General features: G+C 44.4%; 1 protein-coding gene across 6 annotated transcripts in view; it reads left to right on the top strand.

Annotated features, from left to right (window-relative positions):
- Positions 1–13,439, top strand: part of rasal2 (RAS protein activator like 2) — a 413,768-nt gene that overhangs the window by 93,678 nt on the left and 306,651 nt on the right. The gene's annotated exons all lie outside the window — the stretch shown is intronic.

The following is a 13,439-nucleotide window of genomic DNA, read 5'->3' on the forward strand; positions in this document are numbered from 1 at the left end:
GGAATAGAGCTTTTCTCAAGTGGGAGGATTCGAAGGAGAAATTGTTAAGGGTGAGGACCAGTTCAGCCAAATGAATGAGTGTGTCAGTGGAAGGGTACTGTTGGGGACGTCGGGAGAGGAAGAAACGGAGGGCTTGGAGGCCCTGGCCATGGCGGATAGAGTTGTAGAGGGATTGGATATCCATGGTGAAGATGAGGCGTTGGGGTCCTGGGAAACGGAAGTCTTGGAGGAGGTAGAGGGTGTGGGTGGTGTCTCGAACGTATTGGGGAGTTCCTGGGCTAGGGGGGGATAGGACAGTGTCAAGGTAGGTGGAGATGAGTTTGGTGGGGCAGGAGCAGGCTGAGACAATGGGTCCGCTGGGGTGGTCAGGCTTGTGGATCTTGGGAAGGAGGTAGAATCGGGAGGTGTGGGATTCCCGGACTATGAGGTTGGAAGCTGTGGGTGGGAGATCTCCTGAGGTGATGAGGTTCTGTATGGTTTGGGAGATGATAGTTTGGTGATGGAGGTGGTGGGATCATGGTCAAGGGGGTGGTAGGAGGAGGTGTTTTCGAGTTGGCATCTGGCTTTAGCGGTGTAGAGGTCAGTGCGCCAAATTACCACTGCACCCCTTTTATCTGCTGGTTTGATGGTGAGGTGTGATTGGAGCAGAGGGAGTGGAGGGTTGCGTGTTGTGTGGGTGAGAGGTTGGAGTGGGGGAGGGAGGTGGGCAGGTTGAGGCGGTTAATGTCTTGGTGGCAGTTGGAAATGAAGAGATCGAGGGCAGATAACAGGCCAGCGCGGGGTATCCAGGTGGATGGAGTGTGTTGGAGGCAGGCAAAGGGGTCCTCGGATCGTGGGCAGGAGTCTTGATTTTAAAATAAGCTCGGAGGCGGAGGCGGCGGAAGAAGTGTTCAACGTCACGGCGTGTATTAAATTCATTCATGTGTGGACGGAAGGGGATAGAGGCATGCTGCCTGTATTCCTGATGAAGGGCTTTTGCCTGAAACGTCGATTTTCCTGCTCCTCTGATGCTGTCTGACCTGCTGTACTTTTCCAGCACAACTGTAATCTAGACCCGTGCCCTCCACCTCCTCCAAGACTTCCGTTTCCCCGGCCCCCAACGCCTCATCTTCACCATGGATATCCAATCCCTCTACACCTCCATCAGCCATGACCAGGGCCTCCAAGCCCTCCTCCGTTTCTTCCTCTCCCGATGTCCCCAATAGCACTCTTCCACTGACACACTCATTCGTTTGGCCGAACTGGTCCTCACCCTTAACAATTCCTCCTTTGAATCCTCCCACTTCCTCCAGACCAAAGGGGTAGCCATGGGCACACGTATGGGCCCCAGCTATGCCTGTCTCTTTGTTGGCTACATAGAGCAGTTGATCTTCCGTAATTACACCGGCACCACTCCCCACCTCTTCCTCCGCTACATTGATGACTGCATCAGCGCCACCCCGTGCTCCCGCAAGGAGGTTGAGCAATTCATCAACTTCACCAACACATTCCACCCTGACCTTAAATTTACCTGGACCATCTGTAACACCTCCCTCCCCTTCCTGGACCTCTCCATCTCCATTAATGATGACCGACTTGACACTGACGTTTTTTTACAAACCCACCGACTCCCACAGCTACCTGGATTACACCTCTTCCCACCCTACCTCCTGCAAAAATGCCATCCCGTATTCCCAATTCCTCTACCTCCGCACTACCTGCTCCCAGGAGGATCAGTTCCACCACAGAACACACCAGATGGCTTCCTTCTTTAGAGACTGCAATTTCCCTTCCCACGTGGTTGAAGATGCTCTCCAATGCATATCATCTACATCCTGCCCCTCCATCCGCAAACTTCACCCCTCCAACCATAACAAGGACAGAACCCCCTTGGTGCTCATCTTCCACCCTACCAACCTTCGCATAAACCACAACATCCGACGACATTTCTGTCACCTCCAAACGGACCCCACCACCAGAGATATATTTCCCTCCCCACCCATTTCCGCTTTCTGCAAAGACTGTTCCCTCTGTGACTACCTGGTCAGGTCCACGCCCCCCTACAACCCACCCTCCCGTCTTGGCACCTTCCCCTGCCACCGCAGAAATTGCAAAACCTGCGCCCATACCTCCTCCCTCACCTCCATCCAAGGCCCCAAAAGAACCTTCCACATCCATCAATGTTTTACCTGCACATCCACCAATATAACTTATTGTATATGTTGCTCCCGATGCGGTCTCCTCTACAATGGGGACACTGGACCCTCCTCACAGGGCGCTTTAGGGAACATCTCCGGGACACCTGCACCAATCTACCCCACCGCCCTGTGGCCCAACATTTCAACTCCCCCTCCCACTCTGCCGAGGATGTGCAGGTCCTGGGCCGCCTCCACTGCCGCGCCTGGAGGAAGAACGCCTCAGCTTCCGCCTCGGAGCACTTCAACCCAATGGCGTCAATGTGGGTTTCACCAGTTTCCTCATTTCCCCTTCCCCCACCTCACCCCAGCTCCAGCCTTCCACCTCAGCACCGCCCTCATGACCTGTCCTACCTGCCTATCTTCCTTTCTACCTATCCACCCCATCCTTCTCTCTGACCTATCACCTTCATCCCCACCCCCATTCACCCATTGTACTCTTTGCTACCTTCCCCCACCCTCCTCTCTGACCTATCACCTCCATCAACACCCCCATTCACCTATTGCACTCTATGCTACTTTCTCTCTCTCCCCCCCCCCCCCCTCTCATTTTTCTCTCCACCCTGCCGGCTCCCTGCCTGTATTCCTGATGAAGGGCTTTTGCCCGAAATGTCGATTTTCCTGCTTCTCGGATGCTGCCTGACCTGCCGTGCTTTTCCAGCACCACACTAGTCTAGACTCTGGTTTCCGGCATCTGCACTCCTTGTTTTTACCTTGAGGATAATTTAGTTAAGTTATATTGGATCAGTAAGGGAATTGTTTTAATGGACCATTCAACCATTTAAATATTTTGGGAGGCAGCCATAACTCATACTTCCAAGTTGCATATAGTCAGATGGAGGTTGCTGGGAAAAGAAGATGGTCCTGAGAAACAGGTTGCTGCCTTGAAAGGTGGGTGCTGATTTGCTGGATTTCTTCAAGTGAGACCTATATATGTTTCTGGATGGGGAGAAGATAATCTTGTATAAATGGTGGATTATCTGGGTCAGAGTGATCTCCAAATGATATATTATGTGGTACTTCTTCATCTGCCATTTGGAGAGCCTGGACACCACATAATGTTACACCTATCTTATCCACAAACACTTATCAAAACTTTTATCAGCATTTATTGCCATCCCTTGCCCTTGAGAAGAGGAAATTCCAAGATTTTGACCCAGCAACAATGAAGGAATGGCAGTATATTTTCAAGTCAGGATGGTGAGAGGCTTGGAGGAGAACTTGCAGGTGATTGTGTTCCCATATATCTGTTGCCTTTGCCCTTTTTAGATGGAAGAGGTTGTGGGTTTGGAAGGTGCTGCCTTAAGGATCTTTGGTAAATTTCTGCAGTGCATATTGGGCGGCATGGTGGCTCAGTGGTGAGCACTGCTGCCTCACAGCACCAGGGTCCCAGGTTCGATTCCAGCCTTGGGCGACTGTCTGTGTGGAGTTTGCACATTCTCCCTGTGTCTGCGTGGGTTTCCTCCGGGTGCTCCGGTTTCCTCCCACAGTCTAAAGATGTGCAGGTCAGGTGAATTGGTCATGTTAAATTGCCCAAAGTGTTGGGTGCATTGGTCGGAGGGAGGTGGGTCTGAGTGGGTTGCTCTTTGGAGGGTTGGTGTGGACTTGTTGGGCCGAAGGGCCTGTAGGGAATCTAATCGAAAGTACACCCTGCTGCTACTGAGTGTCAGTGTAGGAATGGGCTGCTTTGTCCTGGATGGTGCTAAATTTCTTGAACTTTGATGGAGATGCAAACATCCAGGCAAGTGGGGAGTATTCCATCGCATTCCTAACTTATGCCTTGTCGATGGTGAGTCAGGAGTTGAGTTATTTGCCACAGTATTCCGAGTTTCTGATCTGTTCTTGTAGCCACTGTATTTATATGTCGAGTCCAGTTGAGTTTCTGGTCAATGGTAACCCCAGGATATTGGGAGTTGGGGATTCAGTCATGCTAACATCATTTAATTTCAAGTGGCAATGGTTAGATTGTTTCTTATTGGCGATGGTCATTTCCTGGCATTTGTGCAGTATGAATGTTTCTTGCCACTTGCAGCCAAAGCCTGAAACTTGTTGCAGTTGATTATTCACTGTGTCAGGAGTCATAAATTGTGCTGAACAAGGTGCTGTCATCAATGTCATCCTCACATCTGACATTATGATGGAGGGAAGGTCATTGAAGATGTAGCTGAAGATGGTTGGGCCTAGGACACTGTCATGAGGAACTTCTGCAGAGATGTTCTGGAGCTGCGATGATTGACTGCCAACTATCACGATTATCTTCCTATGTGCCACATATGACTCTAACTAGCGGAGGGTTTGTTCCCAGAAAATTGATTCCAATTTTCTTAGGCCTCCTTGATGCCATGCTAGATTGAATACAGTCTTCGTGTCAAGGCTGTCACTCTCACCTCACCTCTGGAATTCAGCTCTTTTGTCCATGTTTGAACCAAGGCTGTAATGATGTCAAGAATTGAGTGGCCTTAGCAGGGCCTGAATTCGATGACACTGAATAAGTTATTACTGAGCAGATGCTGCTTGATTGCACTGTCCTGTCACCTTCTATCACTTTACAGATGGTTGAGAGTAGACTGATGGGTCAGTATTTGGCAGGGTTGGATTTGTACTGCTTTTTGTGTACGGCACATACCTGGGCAATTTTCCACATTGTCAGGTAAATGATGGGATTGTAACGATACAGGAAAAGCTTGTTTCGGGGAATAGCACATTCTGGAGCACAAATCTTCAGTACCAGTGAGTTGTTTAATTGTCCATCACAATTCACAACTGGATGTGGCAGGACGGCAGGACTGCAGAACTTAATTCTGATCTTGGTTATGGGATCACTTAGCTTTGACAGTCACTTGCTGCTTATGCTGTTTGCCATGCAAGTAGTCAGTTTGGTGGCTTCTCCAGGGTGACTTTTAGGGCTGCTTGGTACTGGCCCTTGCATGCCCTCCCGTGCTCGTCATTGAACCAGGATTGATCCCATCGCTTGATGGTACTGATTGAGCATGGAGTTAACTGGGCCATGAGGTTGCTGACTGTGCTGTTGTTACAAATGCACGTGCAGAGACATTTTGTAGATGGAAATTTAAACAAAAGGGTGCAAGCATATTGCCAACTTATTGCCCTCATCATGAATGATATGTGGAAAGAATGGCAAACAGGAATGTGAAGAAACAGTAGTTGAAATTTGAAAAAGAAAATTACAACATCTTAAGTTCCTGGATCCTGTTTCAGTTTGAGTGGCTTTAAATGACTTTGGTTGCAAGTGTTGTGAATCATGAGTTTAAAAATCACACAACACCAGGTCACAGTCCAACAGGTTCATTTGGAAGCACCATCTTTTGGAGTGTTGCTCCTTCATCAGGCACAACCACCTGATGAAGGAGCAACGCTTTGACCTCTCGTGCTTCCAAATAAACCTGTTGGACTATAACCTGGTATTGTGTGATTATTAACTTTGTACGCCCCAGTCCAACGCTGGCACCTCCAAATTGTGAATAGCGATGTATTTTATGTTGGATTAGTAAGGAATTTATTTTATGTATCAGGAATTTATCAAAAATATCATGAAATTCTGAGAAACATTATGTTTTATGTTATATTTCTTTCATGCATGACAATCTTGCATTCCTGAGAGTTGTCTCTCTGGCCTGAAGTACTGACTGAGGGAATATGTTTGTCACTTTTAAATCCAATTACAACAAGTATAATAGTTTGATAATTTTGGACTGTACAACTCAGTGCAAACCCATGCAAATTTATTTACTTTGACCTAGTGAAAATCTAGGGTGCACACTCTGAGATATTGGTAGTTCGTCTTTACTACTCCAACAACTTGCTTTTATTTACATGGCTAAATTATATCCATATCTTCATACACATGTTGATGTGGTGGACATTGTGCAGATGATATAGAAACTCATTGGAACACAGGAGCCAGAATAGTCAATCGTTTCCTTGAGCCTGCTCTGCAATCAACTAAATCATGGCAAATCTTCTACATCAGTGGTATTTTCCCCCAGTATTTCCACATCCCTTGTCGTCTTGAACTTTCTTGTGGACTGATCTCTGCAGCCTTCTTCGAGAAAGAATTTCAAATATTGAGTCTGTACTGAAATTGACATTGATGACAGATGCACCATTGAAAACACACAGTGGTTACTCTGACAGTGTGCTTTCAATGGTGCATCTGTAGAAGTTAGTGAGCGTCCTTATGGAGAAGCCAAATTTGCTGAGCCGTCTGAGGAAGAAGGGGCATTGTTGTGCCTTCTTGACTGCCACATAGAGTCATGGCGATGTACAGCACATGAAGATTTGGACCCGGGGGTGGGGGGTGGTGTCTCTTGGTTTTGCGATCAGTCAATAAACGCTCAAAATCAGTTTGACCACTAAGGGTTCATTTTTTATTTCACATATGGCCGAGTACAGAATGTCCAGAAACAGAGAAATTATGTACTTCCGTATCCCTCGGAGGAACTGCACGCACTGGCTTAATACAGATGCATTTTTATACTTTTCTTTAAGCAGAACATAAGGCGTGATTGCATAGCTTATTCAGACAATTACCAATCAATACATGATATCACTTCATTGATAGTTGCTTGATGCAATGATATTAACTGGTAAACAACTTAGATCATAATGGTTAGATCTTTTTATCTTGTGATACAAAGATCTGCAGTAGTCACACAGACATAGGTCATGAGTCTCCCTGTTCTAACTCAGCATGTATTCAGGTTTCAGACTCTCAGAAGGAAACAGACCCTTCGGTACAACTTGTCCATGCCGACCAGATATCCTAACCTAATCTAATCCCACTTGCCAGTACCTGGCCCATATCCCTCCAAACCCTTCCTGTTCATATACCCATCCAGATGTCTTTTAAACATTGCAATTGTACTCGCCTTCACTTCTTCTTCTGGCAGCTCATTCCATAAATGTACCATCCTCTGCATGAAAAATTTGCCCCTTAGGTCACTTTTATATCTTTCCTTCCTCACCCTAAACATATGCCCTTGAATTCTGGACTCCCCCTCCATGCCCCTCATGATTTTATAACCCTCTGTAAAGTCACCCCTTAGTCTCTGGTGCTCGAGGGAGAACCGCCCTAGCCTATTCAACCTCTCCCACTGCCTCAAATGCTTCAACCCTGGCAACATCCTTGTAAATCTTTTCTGAACCCTTTCAAGTTTCACAGCATCTTTCTGATAGGAAGGACACTGGAATTGCATGTAATATTCCCAAAGTTGCCTAACCAATGTTCTTTTCAGCCACAACTTGACTCCCAACTCTGTACTCAATACTCTATGGGGGTAGTCCAGGACAGTTTGTTGATTATTGTCCATCTGAGGAGCTTGATGCTGTCCACCCTTTCAACCTCAGTTATGTTGATGTAGATGGGAGCGTGCTCTCCTTCTTCCCTTTTGAAATCAATGATCAGTTCTTTAGTGCTGATGTTGAGGGAGAGGTGGTTCTCATTGCACCACACCACCAAGCCCTCTATCTCCCTTCTGTATTTTGACTTGTCATTGTTAGATAGCTGTCTCACAATGGTGGTGTCGTCAGTAAACTTAAGATAGCATTGATCTGAAACTCCATGACCAATCTGGAGGGGATAATGGTGTTGAAGGCAGAGCTGCAGTCAATGAACAGGAGTCTGATGTAGGTGTCCTTGTTGTCCAGATGTTCCAGTGATGAGTGCAGTGCTAGGGACATGGCATCCACTGTGGACCTGTTCCATTGGTAGGCAAACTGTAGGGGATCGAAACAGGCTGGGAGATTGGAGTTGATGTGGACCATAACTGGCCTCCTGAAGCACTTCATGATTAGTGAGGTCAGAACCACTGAGTGGTAGTCAGTAAGGCACATTGGATGTGATGTGCTTTCTTCAGTATGGGGATGATGGTGGTCTTCTTGAAGCAGGTGGGGACTTTGGCTTTTAGGAGGGAGACATTGAAGATGTCTGTGAATACCTCTGCCAGTTGGTCTGCACAGGATCTGATTGCTCGGCTGGGAATGCCATCCGGGCTATCACTTTCCTTGAGTTGAATACCAATCTGACATCTGTAGTGGTGACCCAGGGAACAGGTGTCCAAGGTTGTTGGGGCAGGCATCACTGTGCTGCTGGCATTCTGCTCAAGTTGAATGTAGAGGCCGTTGAGCGTGTCAGGAAAGGATGTGTCTTTGTCTGCTATCTTGCTCAGCTTCATTTTGTATTCTGGAATTGGTGAAGCCACTATTGGAATACTGAATGCAATTCTGGTCTTCCTGCTACAGGAGTGATGTTGTGAAACTTGAAAGGGGTTCAGAACAGATTTACAAGAACCTTGTCAGGGTTTGAGGGTTTGAACTATAGGGAGAAGCTGAATAAGTTGGGTCTTTTTTTTCCCCTGGAGCATCGGAGGTTGAGGTTTATAAAATCATGAGGGGCATGGATAGGGTAAATATATAAGGTCTTTTCCCAGTGAGGGAGAGTCAAAAACTAGAGGATATAGGTTTAAGGTGAGAGGGGAAAGATTTAGAAGGGACCTAAGGGGGCAGCATTTTCATGCTGAAGGTTGTGCGTGTATGGAATGAGCTGCCAGAGGTGGTGGTGGAGGCTGGTACAATTACAGTATTTAAAAGGCATCTGGCTGGGTATATGAATATGAAGGGTTTAGAGGAATATGGGCCAAAAGCTGGCAAATGGGACTAGATTAATTTAGGATATGGTCGGCATTGACATGTTGGGTGGAAGGGTCTGTTTCTGTGCTGTACATCTCTATGACACTCTGACTATATTTTGTTGCCTTTGATTTTCTTACCAGTCTCCTTAACGCTGTGTCCACTAATGGTTAGCCTTTCTGCCACTGGGAACAGTCACCTTTTGTCTATTTTGTCTGGACTGAATGATTTTGAAAACATTTCTTAAATCTGTTCTCAATGTCCTCTCACAGGAGAGCACCAAATTTCTCAGGCTTTATTGCAAGTGAATCCCCTTGTCTTTGCAACCCATTTTGTAAACCTTTCCCACCTTCATTCTCAGACCTTCACATCCTCACAAAAAAGGCATTGCCCTAGAATTAGCAGCAATCCTACACAACTTTAGCTAAAGGTTTCATCAAATTTATTGTCTTTTTATATGATAGGAAATGATAATCATGAATTAAATCAATGCCAGACAAAACACAATTACTTTAAGGTATCTAATGTAGAAAATTTGCTTCCAGATCAGTGAGATTCAGTCCAAGATCAGCAGCAAGCTGCCCATCATTGGACAAAACCTCATTTGCTGCAGGCTGACGTGAACTTTCTCTTACTGTAGTTTTTCTCTTATCCATCCAGTCCATGTGCTTTTTGTCTTTGTCGCTCCAGTTTGTGTTGCCATTTCTGAATCTGTCATCCTGCTTTGCATTGCTGCTTGCCTCCCCAGTTATTTTCTTTTTGGAATCCGACTTCTCAGGTGATTTCTATTGTCCCTGATGCCCTCAACCTTCTAAGTGCTAAGAAATTGGTACACCCTAATAATGGCAACCTGCACAGCTCAGACAACATGGTGTATTCTGAGCCATGACAGCTGAGGTGTTGCTGGGATATGCAAGAAATATGCTGAATCATGAACTGCAGTTCTCAGCAGATCAATTGTATATTGAATAACTGCTTTTCAAAGTGATCAGTGTTGGGAATCCTATTACAGAGTGATTGTCATAAAGTCATACAGCATGAAAACAGACCCTTCAGCCCAACTTGTCCATGCCAACCTGGTTTCCTAAACTGAACTTGTCCTGGTTGCCTGCATTTGGCCCATATCCCACTGAGTCGAGAAGTGTGGCACTAGAAAAAGCACGGTAGGTCTGGCAGCATCCGAGGAGCAGGAGAATTGACGTTTTGGGCGTAAGCCCTTCAGTCCTGATGAGCCTAAACTAATTAATCATGCCTCCGATATAGAGTCATAGATATGTACAGCACAGACCTTCGGTCCAACTCATCTGTGCCAATCAGATATCCTAAATTAATGTAGTCTTTTTATTACTGTAATTGTACCAGCAGCTCATTACATACACGCACCACCCTCTGCGTTAAAACATTGTCCCTTGGGTCCCTTTTAAATCTTTCTCCTCTCACCTTAAACTGATACACTCTCTTGTTTTGTACTCCCCTGCGCTGCGGAATAGTTCTAGTCAATTTACCAATCCATGCCCCTCATGATTTTATAAACCTCAATAAGGTCACCCCTTCATCTCCGACACTCCAGGGAAATTAGACCTAACCTATTCTGCCTCTTCCTATAGATCAAACTCTCCAGTCCTGGGAACATCCTTGTAAATATTTTCTGAACCCTTTCAATATTCACAACATTGTTCCCATAGAAGGGTGACCAGAATTATATTTGGTATTCTAATGGTGGCCCCATCAATGTCCCAAATAGCCGCAACATGACGTCCCAACTATTATAGTCACTGTGCTGACAAATGAAGGCATGCATGACAAGTGTGTCATTCACCACCCTGTCTACCCTCGACTCCTTTCAAGGAGCAGTGCACTGGCGCCTCGAGGTTCATTTGTTTAGCAACACCCGCTCGGGCCCTACGATTTACTGTGTAAGTTCTGACCTGATTTCCCTTACCAAAATACAACATCTTACATTTATCTAAATTAGCCCATTGGTCCATGTGATCGAGGTTTCATTGTACTCTTGAGGTAATCTCCTCCATTGTCCACTACACCACCAATTTTGGTGTCATCTGCTAACCATTTACATAAATTATGAAAAGACTGTGGACCCAACATTTGTTTAAGCTTGGAACCTTTCTGGACTGTAGCATCCTGTGACTACTATTGCTAAAGTAAACTAGGAAAACCTGAACTGGAAGAACTAGCCACACCCATGTCATTGTTAAACTACACTTCAATACCTCTGCCTTTACGACTTCTCTTGGGGAGAAAAAAAAACAAGCACAAAATAACCCTTTAAGTGATAGCATCATCACAATGCACACAGTCTTATATTGCAATTCTTCATTTTTGAGTCTTAAAATCCATTGTATGAAGGTGTTAGACCGATTTATTGTCAATGTTTCTTATGTTTCACTTCCAAAGCGTTTCTTTCCACATCACAAATGTCATGTGTAAAATGTTTTCTTTGATTGAGTAGGAACACAAGGTCTCCCAGCTCTGAACACTTTTTGGCCAAATATGTACTCTTTTGTTATTTAGACATGCTTTCCATGTAAAGTTGAAGTGTGATAGTAAAAATGGTTTTCTCCTTTTAGTCACTTGCTTTGAAATCTCCCTGTTGACTTGGTGTTAGTTTTTTTCTCATAATATTCCTTTGAGGTGCCCTTAGATATTTCATTATATCAAGCCCCCTTTCCAAACGAAAATGAATGTTGGCTGGAATTTAAACCTTGTAGACCAAAACTGCTTAATGTGAACAGAAGATTATATTTGACCACTTAACAAATGAGTGCTAAAACCATTCCTAATCCCAGACTAGGAACTTATTAGCAGTTAGATTTCTCTTTCAATAAATGCTGCATTTTAAATCCATAACAGTTGATGTGTTAAATATTTGGGATGCTGTCTTGGCATTCTTGGTGAAGACCATAAGTAGGAACAGGAGCAGGCAGTATGGCCACTCAAGCCCACTCCTCCATTCAATAAGATCATGGATGATTTGATATGCCTCACATCCACTTTCCTGCTTTTTTCCTGTAGCTCTCGATTCTTCTACTGATCAACATAAGAACTAGGAGCAGGAGTCGGCCGTGTGGCCTAGAATCAAGAATCTACCTTCGCCTTAATTATACACAGGGACTCTGCCTCCACAGTTCTCTGCAGCAAGAGGTTCCAAAGACCTTCAACGCTCAGAAGAAATTCTCACCATCTCGGTCTTGAATTGGCACCCTTTTGTCCTCTGCCTATGCCGTGAGGGGTATCATCCTCTGAGAATTTATCGCATCAAATCTCTTGAGAATTATTTATCTTTCAAAGGTATCACCTCTCATTCTTCTAAACTGCATTGAGTAGAATTCCATTCTGTTTAGCCTTTGCTCATGAAACACTCCCTTCATATTGGGGATCATCCCAGTGAACCTTCTCTAAACTGTCTCTAATGAAATCTTTCCTTAAGTCAGAGAACCAACACTACTCAAAGAATTCCAAATGTGATCTCACCAGCACTTTGTATAGTTGTAGTAAGAATTTCTTACTCTTACACTGCAAATCCCTTGAAATGAGAGCCAACGTTCTATTAACCTTCCTAATAGGCAAACTTCCTGTGTTTCGTGCAAAAGTACCTCAAGTCTTTTTGTTACTTCCTCTAAAAAAAATCTCAAATAAATTAATGAAATAGATTCATGGTTTGCCTTTTTGCTGGAATAAATGCTTGCATTACTTTCAAGGGCAGTGACTTTTCTTTAGAAGTCTGCGAAGATTTGGATAAGTTCAGTGTAGTGACTGCAGGAAGATACATGATTTGCAACGTATTTGGAATTCTGAAGCAATATTTTGTGGAGATCTGTAGCATAGCCATAATGTAAGATTTTGGATTAGTGTAGAGTTCGATGATTTGAGAACATAGCTTTGTAGCAGTCATGTGAATTTTCACATAATTGCAACTGTTGCAAAGGAGCCATCTTTAAGCTTATGCCTGCCAACATCTGTTGTCTCAGTGCTTATGAATTGCTGTCATAATTTCTGCTCAGGAACTGCTTGTGCAGTATTTTCCTTTAATTTGCACTCCCACAATAGATTGCTGCTGAAGCTCCACACTCCTTGTTTGGTTGAGAAATTGAAATTTCTGTTTCACATTCAATTAAATGTTACCCAACATGCAATTCAATGACAGGAGAGGGGAATATTTCACTAATCCAAATTATATGAGCTTGTTTGAGAATTCTGATTGATATGATGAAGAAAAAAATAATTGGAACTCTATCTTAGTGTCCTGTTCTTGAGAGGCACTTGTGTTTCCAAAAATCATTTTGTGATTTGAAATGTTCTAAATGATGTTTTCAAGGGTTTACCAAATAATACAAATTTAAGATTAGGAAATAAAAGATGGAAAGCATGGATTATGGGGTTGGAGTATTGTGAAGCAATTGCATTATATTTAACTTTACTTTATTTCTTTTCTCACATGAATCACAAGGATATTCCACCATGAGCAAAGTGTCATGTTCGGATAGCTTCTTTGCCATCGAGTTCCGAGCACTGATGAGTTGATTGTTATTGGAGATTTCCATCATGATCTTTCTTTTTATCCCTTTATTGATGGCAGTTGTTGATTGTTCTGTGAAG

The sequence above is a fragment of the Chiloscyllium punctatum genome, chromosome 7 (genome assembly GCF_047496795.1).
Source record: "Chiloscyllium punctatum isolate Juve2018m chromosome 7, sChiPun1.3, whole genome shotgun sequence".
Classification (NCBI taxonomy): Eukaryota; Metazoa; Chordata; class Chondrichthyes; order Orectolobiformes; family Hemiscylliidae; genus Chiloscyllium; species Chiloscyllium punctatum.